This window comes from Symphalangus syndactylus, chromosome 15 (genome assembly GCF_028878055.3).
Source record: "Symphalangus syndactylus isolate Jambi chromosome 15, NHGRI_mSymSyn1-v2.1_pri, whole genome shotgun sequence".
Taxonomy (NCBI): domain Eukaryota; kingdom Metazoa; phylum Chordata; class Mammalia; order Primates; family Hylobatidae; genus Symphalangus; species Symphalangus syndactylus.
In genome coordinates, this window is record NC_072437.2 from 15,107,819 (window position 1) to 15,123,139 (window position 15,321).

Here is a 15,321-nt window from a genome sequence, read left to right on the forward strand (position 1 = left end):
GGAACGATACTATCTACTTACTCAGTATCATAGAATTAAAGAAAAAAATGAGAGTAGGTGTGAAGACTGTAATTACATTTTCATTATTATGTTATATACTTAGGATATAGGATGGAATCACCAAGGTCATTAGACCACCTTCACAGCCTTCAAAAGGACCATACATCATCTTGTTAGGGCAGAGGGCTGTCGGCCTTAATTACAGTTTGAAAGGTAAGACTATTTCACCTCTGCCTTAGTAAGGATATTTATATCTTTGTTGAAATAGAAGTCATGCCTTAAGCTTATCAAAATCTCCCTTGCTCCACTTCAATAGGTTGCTAGCTAGTTCTATTTAGTTTGGAATGTATGTGTATTCCATTTGATTGAAGAAAGTTGAAAATGCATATGACTATTTATCGCACGCTAAGAACTTCCTGGTATCTTGGATTTAGAATGAGAAATCAAAAATTTATGACCCCAACTTTGTCATGTACTCACTGCATTAACATTGACCAAGTTACCTATCCTCTCTAAGCCTTAACTTCTACATCTGTACTAGTACATTTCATGAAGTTGTGAGAGTCAAATACAATGATTTATATGAAGGAGTTAGTAATTAAGCAAGAGACATCATATTTAGAAATCAGCCATTTTTAATATAGTAAACACCTTCAGTCAATAGATGCTTTCGACCATTCTTTTAAAATAATTTAAAATAACATTGCACAGGATTGACTTTTCATGCCAGGCTTTGTTTCTGCAATGTCCTAATTCATATTAATGATTCATTTTCCTGATTTCAAAATATGGAATTTATGTTTTAAATCCTCCGTCTCTCCTTCTTAGCCCATATGTTAATAATGACTGAAACTATTCATTTCCATCTTTAAAGTGCCTATTCCAGCCACCTCCCACCTCCACCTCTTTCCTTCTAAGTTTTCTTCATCTTCCGCTTTGGGCAAAAGGAAATCGATGTGTCAGGCCTAGTTTTGAATTCTGGATCTGCTAGTACTTCTCTGTGTGTCCTTGGTTATATGATATAGTCTTAAACCTTAATGTTCTTAACATGTAAAATGGGGATAATAAAAACCTCTTACAGTGGTTGTTTCATGCAGCTTTCATTACAAACTCCCTCATTCAAAATTTTCAATGATTTCCATTTTTCACTAAATGAAATTCAAAATCTCTATAGATTATTGAGACAAGTCCTTACTCTTCACCTAAATGTATCTTTTGTTTATTCTCTCATCAGTGTCAACAACTACTAGGCTCTGCTGCCTCGACTCCAGAGGCAAAAATCTTATCTCCCAACAATGTCTCTTAAGTGAAGTGTAATTCATTATTTGATATTCTTGTTTCAAAATGGGTAGAGGAAAACTTCCTGCATGTACCGTAAAATAATTTTAGGGAAAGTATACTAATGTATGTTCCAGAGCACTGGAGGATCCAAAGCTACCTATTTGCATTGTACCATTACTATTTGATGTAGCCTTTTGCTCCTTATGCAATGAGCTGAAATACATTTTTCATCATGCCTCCTGAGTCTCTAAGTGAGAGTGATTGACTCATTCCCTTTCTACCAGTGAGACTGCAAAGCAAAAAGAAATATGTAGTATTTATTTACTCATGGAATTCATTCTTATGAAGGTCAGTTGCCAAATGATGCCAAAACCTTACTCTCTAGAACGCTATTCAAGTTATCAGGCTTTAATATTTTCAAGATATTTATGTTTCACAACCATATATAACTATAAAATTATGTGAAGAAAAGTATAATATAACTGTTTCTTTTCTATAAAACATGCCTATTTCAAGTACATAGTACACTGCACTGCAGATAACCAGCAGATAACCAGTTCTCAACACATACAACCTAATGATTGAATTAAACCATAGTGTATATTTTTTCTAAATGTATTACTTCTTAATTAATCACATTAAAACCATCAGTATTTGGGTGAACAGCTTCACCATCTATTACTTTTTGAGCAAAGAACTAGAATTTGGAGCACTCAAATGATACTAGAGAAATGACATGAAGATTGTTTATGAGATTGGTCCATCTCGGAGAAATGTCAAGATTTAAGAAGAGCTGTAATTTCAAAACCAGGGCTACTTCATTGTGGACCCGAATCTACTTACCCAGGGTCAAATCAAGGATATGGAACAGACCATGGGAACCCACCATTTTAAAATTTTGAAATATTTGCAAATACATGATGAGATATCTTGGGGATGGAACCCAAGTCTAAACACAAAATCAATGTATGTTTCGTATCTACCTTATAGACAGAGTCTGAAGGTAATTTTACACAATATTTTTAATATCTTATTTGACATCAACATTATTCCTGTCTCTGAATTTATATGCTACACATAAGCAATCATTTTCTTATACCTATTCACATGTAAGTACTTAACAGTTAAAAAACTGACATGCCATTCATACAATAAAAAATAACATGTTGAGGGTAACTAAGAAGTATAGCAGCATCATCACAATAAACCAGCTGTTACACAATAGCAATAACAAACAAAGGAAGGCTTCCAGTCTCCACCTACAAGTCTGTATTTTAATTTAAAAGTTACTATACGCTGTATTATTATTATTTTAGTTGAGAAGAAACATCAGAAGCAGTCGAGGGATTAGGAAGTGGGTCCTCTGGGGAAGAGGACGTATTCGGCTGGATGGCTTCTAAAGTGTTTCCTCCAGTCATCTGCCTCATTAACAATATTTTTTTCTTACAAGCCTCTCTTTGATTTTATACACTGACATGATTTCTTACTCTATGAATCTATGCTGCTCCAGTCCTTCAATAAGCTGATTAAACATTTTCATTATTTCCTCTATAGCCACTTTTTCTGCAGGGTTAACAATGTCATCTTCGTTGCCACTATTATGATCACCTCGATTCTGAACCATTTTGGCTATTTCTCCATCAGTCAATGAATGAACAACTGAGTCTTAATATCAATAACGTCTATAACATTCTTCAATGTTCACTTCATCCAGTTTACTGAGGGACTCTGAAGGTATTTTTTGCATATGTAAAGAGGTCAGACAACATTTTTTTCTCACTTAATATACAGAATCCCTCAAAGTCACCACCTTATTAATCTTCATCACCAAGCATAGTTGCAGACCCAGAGGGTATGCTAGACATGCATAGCTACGTATTTAGTTCCTGTGTTCCAAGCTTTGGCAAAAGCCAAAACAGCATCCTTCATGCTAAGTTCCTTTTTAGAAACTTCCGCATTTACACAACTATTCACTGATGCTAGCTAGCATGGTATTCAAGAAAGTATTTTTTATATTAATTTTCATTGATCTAAGGATACCTTTGTCACACAGCTGAACTAATAAAGTCACATTTGGGGAAAACACATGAAATAAACATGAATGTTTAAAGAGACTTTTAGCTGCAGGATCTGCCAAATGGTTGTCAAAGAATAACAAAATCTTGAAGTCCTCATCCAGTCCATCTTCGCTGCAGTGAACATGAGCTGCTGGTACAGAGTGGTGGTGAAACCAGTCAGAAAAGATGCCCCTGATGACCTATCCTTTTTCATTAGCATAGTAACGAACTAGTAAGAAATGTACTCATGGAAAACAGTGAGGATGCAAGCTTTGCCTTCATAGCGAGTTCACACTTATGTATGCCTGCTGCATTAACACAGTGCAGGTGTTCTGTCCTCGGCATTCTTAATTCCTGTAGAAGCTGTCTCATTGGCTGTAGTCACTTTTGGCAGGGAACACCAAAACGGTGATGTTTCATTCGCATTATAGACTTGTTTTGGCATCAGATTTTCTTCTTTTTTTTTTTATTATACTTTAAGTTTTAGGGTATATGTGCACAATGTGCAGGTGAGTTACATATGTATACATGTGCCATGTTGGTGTGCTGCACCCATTAACTCGTCATTTAACATTAGGTATATCTCCTAATGCTATCCCTTCCCCCTCCGCCCACCCCACAACAGGCCCTGGTGTGTGATGTTCCCCTTCCTCTGTCCATGTGTTCTCATTGTTCAGTTTCCACCTATAAGTGAGAACATGCGGTGTTTGGTTTTCTGTCCTTGCGAAAGTTTGCTGAGAATGATGGTTTCCAGCTTCATCCATGTCCCTAGAAAGGACATGAACTTATCCTTTTTTATGGCTGCATAGTATTCCATGGTGTATATGTGCCACGTTTTCTTAATCCAGTCTATCGTTGTTGGACATTTGGGTTGGTTCCAAGTCTTTGCTATGGTGAATAGTGCTGCAATAAACATACGTGTGCATGTGTCTTTAGAGCAGCACGATTTATAATCCTTTGGGTATATACCCAGTAATGTGATTGCTGGGTCAAATGGTATTTCTAGTCCTAGATCCCTGAGGAATCGCCACACTGACTTCCACAATGGTTGAACTAGTTTACAGTTCCACCAACAGTGTAAAAGGGTTCCTATTTCTCCATATCCTCTCCAGCACCTGTTGTTTCCTGACTTTTTAATGATGGCCATTCTAACTGGCGTGAGATGGTATCTTATTGTGGTTTTGATTTGCATTTCTCTGATGGCCAGTGATGATGAGCATTTTTTCATATGTCTGTTGGCTGCATAAATGTCTTCTTTGGAGAAGTGTCTGTTCATATCCTTTGCCCACTTTTTGATGGGGTTGTGTCATCAGTGATGACCCTGGCAAACTTGAAAATGATGGGTAGATGCTCCACTGCTTCATGATGGGTAGATGATTTATCACTACAAACCTTTAAAAATTTAATGCTGTGTTTTTTATTAAATTTCTGAAACCAAGCTGTTAAGTATTCATAGTTCTCTTCAATTTTCATTGTGATAAATCTTTTCTTGTTTCATAATCAGATACCATTAGGTGGTCTGTGTTCACTGTGATGCTGGTGAATCCACACTCTCAATGTCACGCACTTGTCTGTGTTTTGACTTGCACTTGTCACATGAGGTCAGCTGTAGAATTTTCCACTTGTGGTGTCATGTGGGCATTCAAAGAGTTTCGGATTTTGGAGCATTTCAGATTTTCAGATTAGGAATGCTCATTTTGTATCTAACTTTCTAAACTTGTGAATATGAGACCGTATTTATCTATCTCAAGAACAAACATCAAAATATGTCCATCAATGATAGACTGGATTAAGAAAATGTGGCACATATATACCATGGAATACTATGCAGCCATAAAAAAGGATGAGTTCATGTCCTTTCTAGGGACATGGATGAAGCTGGAAACCATCATTCTCAGCAAACTATCACAAGGACAAAAAACCAAACACTGCATGTTCTCACTCATAGGTGGGAATTGAACAATGAGAACACTTGGACATCAGAAGGGGAACATCACATACCAGGGCCTGTTGTGGGGTGGGGGGAGGGGGGAGGGATAGCATTAGGAGATATACCTAATGTTAAATGATGAGTTAATGGGTGCAGCACACCAGCATGGCACATGTATACATATGTAACAAAGCTGCACATTGTGCACATGTACCCTAGAACTTAAAGTATAATAAAAAAATATGGTAGCTGTCTGAATATTATCTAAACACATAGGATTAGAACTCCAATTATGAGTTGTAAAATTGTAACACTTTTTTAGAAGTAAAGAAGGATGGAGTAAAGATTGAAGATTGGAAATAGTGGCAATATTCTCTGATATGCTTTTCCCTGATATAATATTTGACATACAATCAATACAAATATTTCCCTGATACAGTAATAGCTAGGGACATTATTATGTCTTTGTAACAGAGAGATATTTAATATGGAATAAATGATTCATAGTGGATGGCTTAATTTGCTTGGTGGTGAAAAACACTGCCTAAATCCTTTGGTGCTTAAATTTGCTGATTTCAAAATTTATGCCAATCACTTAAACCATTTTAAAGTTTCCCTTTTCTTATAATAAATTACAATTTTTAAAAATAGCACCCATAATAATTGAAAATAAAATAAATTTTTAATTATACTTCATGTATTCTTATAAAGAAATGGAATCAGGAATATGTTTCAAAAAGATCTTTGTCAATTATAACTATCACTGTATTACTAGGGTTTCATTAAAACTAGATTTTCTCTCCTTTTTTTTTGTATTTTGGTTAATGAGTTATTTGTGATTTATTCTATCTTAATTAATTTTACCTTCTTTTTAAATATATCTGGAAATTTAAGAATATAAAAAGTGATAATTAAAAATCTTAACCAAAAGTAGATCAAGGTTACATTTGGCTAGGTTGGCAATAAAATTATTCATATAATTATATAATTCATTCCCCTAAAATATTATTTTGGTAAATTACTTAAAAATTTTGGCACATCTTGTGTTCCTTTTGAAGAGAAATCATCCTATATGTTTCAATATATTTTAGATTTTTTTCTAACTCCATCTTTGTTTTAGGAAAAATCAAAGTTTATAAACTATGTCTATATTTACAAAATCACTGTGTCAGAGCATGGCTTTTAATCATCTCTGCACTTTAACACAGGCCTTGGGATATTTAGAAAAATTGGAGAATCAAAATTAGAGAGTTGCAAACACCCTTGAAATCCATCTAGCCCAGTCATCTAGCTCTCCACTTCATGGTACCACAGGCTAAGGAGCCAGACTAAGCAGTCAAGGTAACAACCCCCTCTACGCTTTCTTTGTACAAAACAATTTCAGTGTTTTTGGAGTACTTATAACAACATTCTTAGCAACTTTATTATACCATTTAACAAGAATACATTGAAAATCAATTCCCCAACACTCATTTTGTACACTAATTTTGTAAGATCCTGAAAAGTTTCATTATTTTATGGTTTCATGTGTTACAGATGAAAAAAACTAGAATTGAAATTTTCTGAGTTTTTTTTACAATATTTTATGATGAGAAAGTTAGAAGACTAAGAATAAAATGGCTGAATTTCCATTATGTGAGTGGTAAATGCAGAGAACTGACCTAAAGAAAATATTTCAAAATATTAGTCATCCTTTCCTTAATTTTTTTCCAACCTATGATCTGTTGAATGAACATTTTGCATATATAAATAAATAAATTACCTTGTAGATAATCTTGACTGGTTTCTGTTGACCACAGTAACCCACTGCACAACACAGCCTGTAATTTCTATGAACCTAGGGAAATGTATTTAAATTTATTTTTTGATTACACAGGTCCTCATTGTGTAACTAAACATTGCATAGAATATGCCAGTGATGATGCAGAAATGCTGTCAAAATCAATATTTAGGGGAGAGGTAGCTGCTGGCAGCTCTGACACATTGAAAAAGTTCAGTGACTGAAGTACAAAGACAGGAGAAAATCATTCAACAAAACCCCTGAAATGTGTACTTGTTTTTCCTGACCTACACATTTTAGTTCCAGAAAAAGTGGGAGGCACATAATTATTCTTGTCAACATAGATTCATCAAACATAGGGCAAATATATTCAGAACAATGGAGATATTTCCTTCCTGCCAATTCAAGAAGTATTAATTTGCCTGAGGAAAACATTTACATTTATGATAGTATATACACATGTCTACACACATATATGCATATGTAAAAGAAAAATGTATCAAAATCTAACCATGCCGGAAAGTAGGACGCAAGTGTTAGCTGCATTCACAATGACATTGCAGTGACCTCATAGCTTGCTTTGCCACAGTTTGCTGCCTTTTTCATTGTTGTTCAAAGGAAGATAAATTTCAATATTTCCCTTGCTTGCATAACATGGTGTCGCATTCCAGACTGTTGGTAGTGTTTCCACATATAAATTATTGGTCTAGCACTTCACAGAATCTGGTACGCTGCTATTTTCAGCAGTCTATGCTTCCTCCCAGCCTCCTCCTTGGTGGTATGACTGTTACAGAAACATTAGAGGGAACAGAAATGCTGCCAGTGCACAATGTGAGTGGTATTATGAGGAATCAGATTGCTAAAAGCATGCATATTTGATAAAGCAAGCTAAGCAAGGTTATCCTGTTTAATAGCCTAAAAAGGCAAATAATAATATATGAGAAATCATTTCCATATCTGTAGGTGTAAGAACCCAAACTTAGAAAAAAACATCTTTTGTCGGGATTAAGGAAGTTTATTCAGTGACATCATAGGAAATAAAATTAGATTTTTTTATGTGAGTAAACTATTAATGCATAGCAGAATTAATAATCTTGTAGCAACGATACCAAATTAATTTTATGTTTTAAGGCTGTGATATAAGTTAGTTTCCAAGGACATAGCAGTGTGACTAAAGCCCTCTGTAAAATATCATTTCCTAAATAATAACAATACACCTGTTTGTTTTTATACTTTGAAAACTTTTACCTCTCTGAATAATTGAGAATTTGAAATCATCAAACAAAGAAAGCAATATGCTTTTTATTTGCATATAGCATGTTCTTTTCATTAAAAATGGAATGTGGTGAGAGGTAAACAAATCTGCCCCAAAAAAGTGTTTAAACCTGCCAGCCCAAGTGGTGCTTCTTTTTAAAAAATGTACTGATTTTATTTAACAAGAAGTTCAAGTGATAATTCTAAATAAATAGAGTTGCATTTTGGAACATATGTTATCACATTTATCATTTGCTCCTACTGCTATTTCATACTTGGTGGTCATTCTTATGCCATATCTGTAATTATGACATTTTTCCTTACTCTAATGTCAACTGATTACTGATGGGCCCAGAACTGGCTTTCTGTTAACAAGCCTTGAGCAGCTTTGTGCAAAAAGGCTTTTGGGAGTAAAGAATTGATTTGTGCATCTTGCAAATAGCAGAAATTTGGGATAACTCAGCTAGTGACTAGAAGAATCCCTTCTCTCAAAGTAAATTCCAGTGACCATAGAGTATGGATTGTTGACCCTTCTTGACATGCCATTGCTCATGGTGATGGACATTGCATGCCTGTCCCAAGACGGACATTACTGATCATGACAATGTTTGAAATAGGAAAACAGGCTAATAGAGTTAAAGTGAATTGCTTGTAGTCTCACAGCTAATAAGTGACAAAGCAATCATTGGAAACTAATTCTGCTTGTTTTGCTTTTGAAAGGCAGAATGTTAGATCCTTATGTATAATGTTTAGTTCAATGCGTGTCATGATAAATAGACATTTACCAAAAGCATACATTTGTCAAAGCTCTGAAGTGTTTGGCTGTGAATGTAGACTCACGACTTATTACTCAAACCAATATTCATACAATCTTCTCCTGTTGACATTCATGCTAATATTTTTATCTATTTTATAACCGAAGTGCTTTTGTATATTTTTGATTATAATTTTCTGAGTAGAAGCTGTCCTTGAATAACATTTTCAGGACAAACTACACAATTATTATAGTAGAAATGTGGATTCCTTTCCAGGTAGTATTTGAGATCACTAGAGGACAGTAAGGATTCGTAGAGGTCATTTGTTTTTTCTTTTTAAATTTTAATAAAAAGCATTTATACTTGTAATTTATTTTAATTTCCAGTATGTACATATTTAAAGCAAGTATAGATAAAATTTACTTTGTGATAGCATCAACGTTTAATTAATCATTTGCTTTTTCAGTCTTGAAAGCTAGTGATGTTTACATTTTCTGTTTCAAATCAACCATTTTTAACTTATATTACATCTACAAGAAGTAAGAATAAAAAAATTGAAATGACAAAAAAGGATTATCAAAATTATTACGATGTGGAAAACAATCGAGAGTAATCTGTAGCTGAGTAAATAGCAGAATGTGAAGCATTATGAATTATTTTATAGACTTTGGAAAATATGAACAAATATAACTGTTTATATTTACAAAATGTCTCCTATTTGTATACTTCCTAGATAAAGCTGTGTTTATTATTATGGTGCTGCTACTGCTTAGTTAGCCTATCACTATCTAGAGTCATCAGCGTTCCTTAAAGCCCTTTTCTCTCCTCCCCTTAAAGCCCTTTTCTCTCCTCCCCTCACCTAAAGTAAGTTAAATACATTTACTCACAGAACTAGAAGTGGGTGGACTGGCTAAAAAATGGTTTAACTTTGAAATTATACTTACAGAAAATATTATATTAAATTATGAGAAAACATTTCCCCAAATGATTTTTCTAGTACTATGCCTATAAGCTTTGTGCTTCAAAACAGTAGTGAGAACAATTCCAGTTATAGAACAACTAAATTATTTACTGAAGACAAAATGCATACCATATTTTCTAGGATGTATTCAATGTCCACAGGCCTGACTTCATTTGCTTTTGTTTTGAAAATTTGTTCTTGTTCTCTTCTATGTGCAGGTGCCAGAACTTGACTCATGGCAAGGCTCATAGTCCAAATTACCCCTTTGTTCTTTCACGTAAATGCCTTCCCTTCATTTTCACACTCTTGCCACGGCACCATTTTTTCCTGGGAACCCACAAACAAATTTCTGATTCTAAATTTGTCTAAAAACTGAAATAAGAGAGAAAAGTTAGAGTTTTTAAACGAGTGATCCCAAACTTAAGGTAGAAAAAGTGACTGAAGTCCTGGAAATAATAAAAGTTACGTGTGGTTCCTGTCCTTGATCTGGCCATTTCAAAACTTGGAAATAGATGCTACTTTTTTCTCTTCCATACTTCCAAAAGAGCAGACAAGAAAAGCTCACCTCTTGCTTCAAATAATTAAAGGAAGAAGGTAATTGACACATAATCCATGCTCAATAGGTTTATAATATTTTTCAGATAAAATCATCTAAACTAGATAATAAATGTTCTTAAAAATTTCCATTAATTGAGCACCATGAATCAGTTATCTCATTTTATTTCTACACAACAAATAGTAAGGTATTAATTTTTTAAAATATTATAAAGAATAAAGAGCCTAATATGAGCCAATCCCCAACACGATTTATTCTAATTTTGTTGATAGATCAGTGAATAAAGGCAAAATAACTTCCCTCCTAGAGCTCATCTTCCAGGCGGGGAAGTCAGTAATCACATCACATACAACATGGAAAGTGAGGCTAATGGTGAAAAAAAAAGAAGAAAGAAAGAAAAGAAAAAAAAAAACTAAGCATAGGGAAAGAGGGAGTATATAGGTTGAGGTGGTAGAGATATATCAATGAAGAAGGTTAGGGAAGGCTTCCTTGACAAGGAGACAACTGAGCAGAGAATGAAGGGAGGGGGAGTTGGGCCATGTGATCATCTGCTGAAGAGCCAGACAAGCAGACACAAGGTTGCCTTTGGGTGGATAATGCTCACTGTGATCAAAGAACCAAAAGGAGGCCTCATGCTGGAGCCAATTGAGCAAGAGAGGAGCTAGAAGAGGAAGAAATTAGAGATTCCGAGGGAAGTGAAATCATCTAGACCCTTGCAGACCTGGGCGAGGAATTTAGTTTTAACAAGAAATAAGATGAGAAGCCACTGCAAATGTAGACCTGGGACTCGGAGAAGTCAAGATATCTACGCAAGGCCACAGACCAAGAAAGGGCAGATGCAGACCCATGTTGTCACGCGGACTGCACACTGGGCAAATCTGCCTTGTGTAACACTAGGATAGATGGGCACAGCATCTCTGTGTAATGCTGAAGTCATTCAAATAGGAAAAAAAATGATGGTGGCTTAGTTTTCAGAACAACCTACACCGAAAGAGTAGAAACACAGCTGGGCCTTGAGGCATAGACAATATTTTTCATAAATAAAAATAGAATATTGAAAGAATCATGAAGTCAGACTTCAGATAAAAGACTAGCCTGATGTAAATTTAATATCATGTTGAGTTTAGTAGGAAATTGCTCTAGAGATGAAGGCAGTAGTTAGAGAATAAAAGTATAACACTAAAAATTATTGACTTTGTAGTCAGTGGGGAACTATCAGCATTTTGAATAAGGCAGACATTGGTTTGCTCAAAGGAAGGATTTAGAAAATTTGGACAAGGAACAGTCTGAGCTTTCAGTTCTTACTAGTAAATCCATAGTGTCAATTAAAAAAGGAAATGATAGGCATAGGTGATAATTAGAAGAAACACTTGAAAGGAATTTGTTATGAGCCGGGAGTGGAGAAGTTGAGAATTTTCCTTTCCTCGCATCTCCCACACATCCCAATAGCCTTCTTTCCTAGGCTCTTTAATTAGTAGTCGTATTTCAAAACTCCTCCCATCACCAGTTTCCAAAATTTTGAAAACGTCTTCGTTCTCTGCCTTCCTCCTTTACTTCCACATTGAGTTTCTTCATTGCATAAGATGGGTTTCTGCCACATTTCTCATGTATTGTGCCCTCATCCCAATTCCCTGACCTACTCCATGACACAGATATTTGTTTCTTGCCTCCACACTTGGATACATTTCTCACTTGTCTCCTGTCTCCAAGGTTATCAGCACATTTGTAAAAGCTCTTCAATATGGCCCAACATTCTTTCCAGTCTTATAGCTCATTGTTTCTAAGTATGAAATGGAAACTACTGCCTGAAAAGACTATCTTTTCATGTATGTAGCACTCTGGGTTTTAAAATATTTCCTTCCTTTTTGCTTATTCGGTTTCCCCTATCTCAACCACACTTACCATTCCATTTCTACCCAATTCCCACCCCAAAACTTCTTTAAAAAAGACGTCTTATAACATCTTTCAACTCCATGAAATACTACATAGAGTAGTGTAATGAACAAATATATTCCAATTATTCAGCTTCTGCAATCATCAAATCATGGGAAGTTTTTGTTTCCTCTAAATCCCTGCCAATTTCTCTTTGACTCAGAATTGTTTTTAACAATCCAAGACAACATAATATTTCATCTCCAAACATAGGAAAGCCAGTCTCTAAAATACAAAACTCATATGAAACATAACCACAATATCATTATACCTAAATATTAGCAATAATTTTTTTCATATCATAAATAATAGTCAGTGCTGAAATTTCTTAGCCTGAATTTTAGTACTTTTATTCATATAAATATGCAAACAAAGTCCATATATTGTAATTGTTTAGTGTTCCGTAACTATATTTTAGGTCCCCCATCCTAGTCTTTTTGTTTTCCATGAATTTTGTATTTTGAAGAATCAGATTATTTGTCCTGTAGAGTTTTTCAGAGTCTGCATTTTACTGATTGAAGCCCTGCCATGTCACTTAACAATTTCAGCTGTTCCCTATATTTTTTGTAAAGAGGTTGCTGAAAAATGGCTTGTCTTCTAGTTTATTTTGGTTTTGGCAAAAAAATTCTTCACATGTAATAATGTTGTGTACTCATATTTAAAGCACATAACATCAGTTTCTCTTCCTTCCTCCTTCCTTCCTTCCTTCCTTCTTTCCCTCCCTCCCTCCTTTCTTTCTCCTTCCTTCCTTCCTTCCTTCCTTCCTTCCTTCCTTCCTTCCTTCCTTCCTTCTTTCTTTTCTTTTCTTTTCTTTTCTTTTCTTTTCTTTTCTTTTCTTTTCTTTTCTTTTCCTTCTTTTCTTTCTTTTCTTTCTTTCTCGATCTCACCCTGTCATCCAGGCTGAAGTACAGTGGCACAATTATAGCTCACTGCAAACTCAACCTCCTGGGCTCAAGCAATATTTCTTCCTCAGCCTCCCGAGTAGCTAAGACTACAAGTGTGTGCCTGGCTTTTTTTTTTTCTTCTTCTTCTTTAACATTTTGTAGAGGTGAGGTTTTACTATGTTGCCCAGGTTGGTAAATTCCTTAGCTCAGGCGATCTTCCCACCTCAGCCTTCCAAAAAGCTGGATTTACAAGCATGAGCCACTGCACTCTACTCAATATCAGTTTATTTTTATGAGATCACCAGTCATGTATAAAAACTGACTCCTGGAGAAGAGGTTACAAAGAGAATGCAAGATGAATGTTTGACTCCTTCTTTTTCTTCTATGAGTTTTCAGAATAACGTCTTTTTTTTTTTTCCTAAGGGTCCTGGTCTTAGGTACCAGTTGTGCTCTTCCTTTTGAGTGGGTCAGTGTTTCTAGTCATTTTCTGTGGGCCGGACGAGGGTATCTTTTTTTTTTTTTTTTTTTTTTAAATAAGAGATGCTATTCACCTGGTTTTTATTGATAATACAGGTGTGCTCTTAAAATTTTTTCTCTCTTAAGTATATATTTATTTCTCTCATGTCAAAATTCCAGTTCCCAGTAACACAGACATTTGTTTTCATCTAAATACATACACAGTAGTCTCTGTGTAAGAATACCAGACATTGGCAGAGAGTCACTTACTGATAAGGGAGTCCTGAGCAGATCTTACCAAGGAGAGATATAAACTTCTATAGTGTAAGCTTTTGGGCTTACACTATACAATTTTGGGATCGGGAGTTAGTTATCTGTTAAAATAGTTAACAGCTTCTTTAATACATACAATATCTAATGCTTTTGCCGTACCCTGCTTAAAAGTTTGTAATATCAGTACTGTGAATAAATTACTTACCATTCTACATTTCAATGGATATGATGACTTGAATAGCAATAGGTACATGTATTGAGATCAGTGTGAACAGTCAAATACAAGGAAGGATTTTGTGGTATTGGACTAGAAAATATTTTATCCTAAGTGGAAACAGAACATATGGGCATGTAAGCAGGTTGAGCGTGTACTTCAATTCCCCGGTAAGAAATGTCGTCTTGAAAATTTCAGTCAGATATTCCGAAGTGTTCTGCTGGAATGAAATCAATATATGAAATTTAAAATGTTGGAGTAATCTGCACTTAGGTAACCAGGCAGTGCAGTGACTTCATGGGTGCTTTCAGAGTAGAACAATATAAAATTTGAGGAGCAAAAGTGCAAACATTTGAGAAATGCTCATAGTTAAGTGGTGATTGCTGAGGAGATTTGAAAGAAAGAGATACAAAATTAATCACAGAAGAAAGAAGATAATATAGTGCCAAAAAACCCACAAGAGAAATAGTTTAAGTGAATAATAAATAAGACAGAGACATCAGCAATACAAGACAACTGGGTTTAAAACTTAACAGATTATTTGTGACCTGACCGCTGAGTGAAAATACTTAGTAAAGTGGTTGGAATGGAAACAGTATTGTTTCTCAAGGGTACAATAAAAGACAATGACTTGGAGAGGTGACTGCAAAACAGTGACAAGATTCTAAGTAGAGTCACTAAGACTCACTGTGAAAACAAATGTCCTGCTCTATTTTGTTCTAAAATTAATTATCTGCAAAAGTTGTACGATGCTGAGGGGCCATATTCTGTTTGTATGTTTCAACTCATACTTCACCTCTGCTACCTCACAATAGCCTGTAAAAATAGCCACTGCCCCACAAAACCTTGGAAGTAGGAACTGCGCCTCTTGCAGGCCGCCTACAGAACAGGGAAGCAGCTGGAGACCCATGAGATGGCTGAACTGAACAGAATCCAGATCGGCCTTGCTTTGGAAATGTGGGGCAAGAAATACCAATTAAATAAGGCA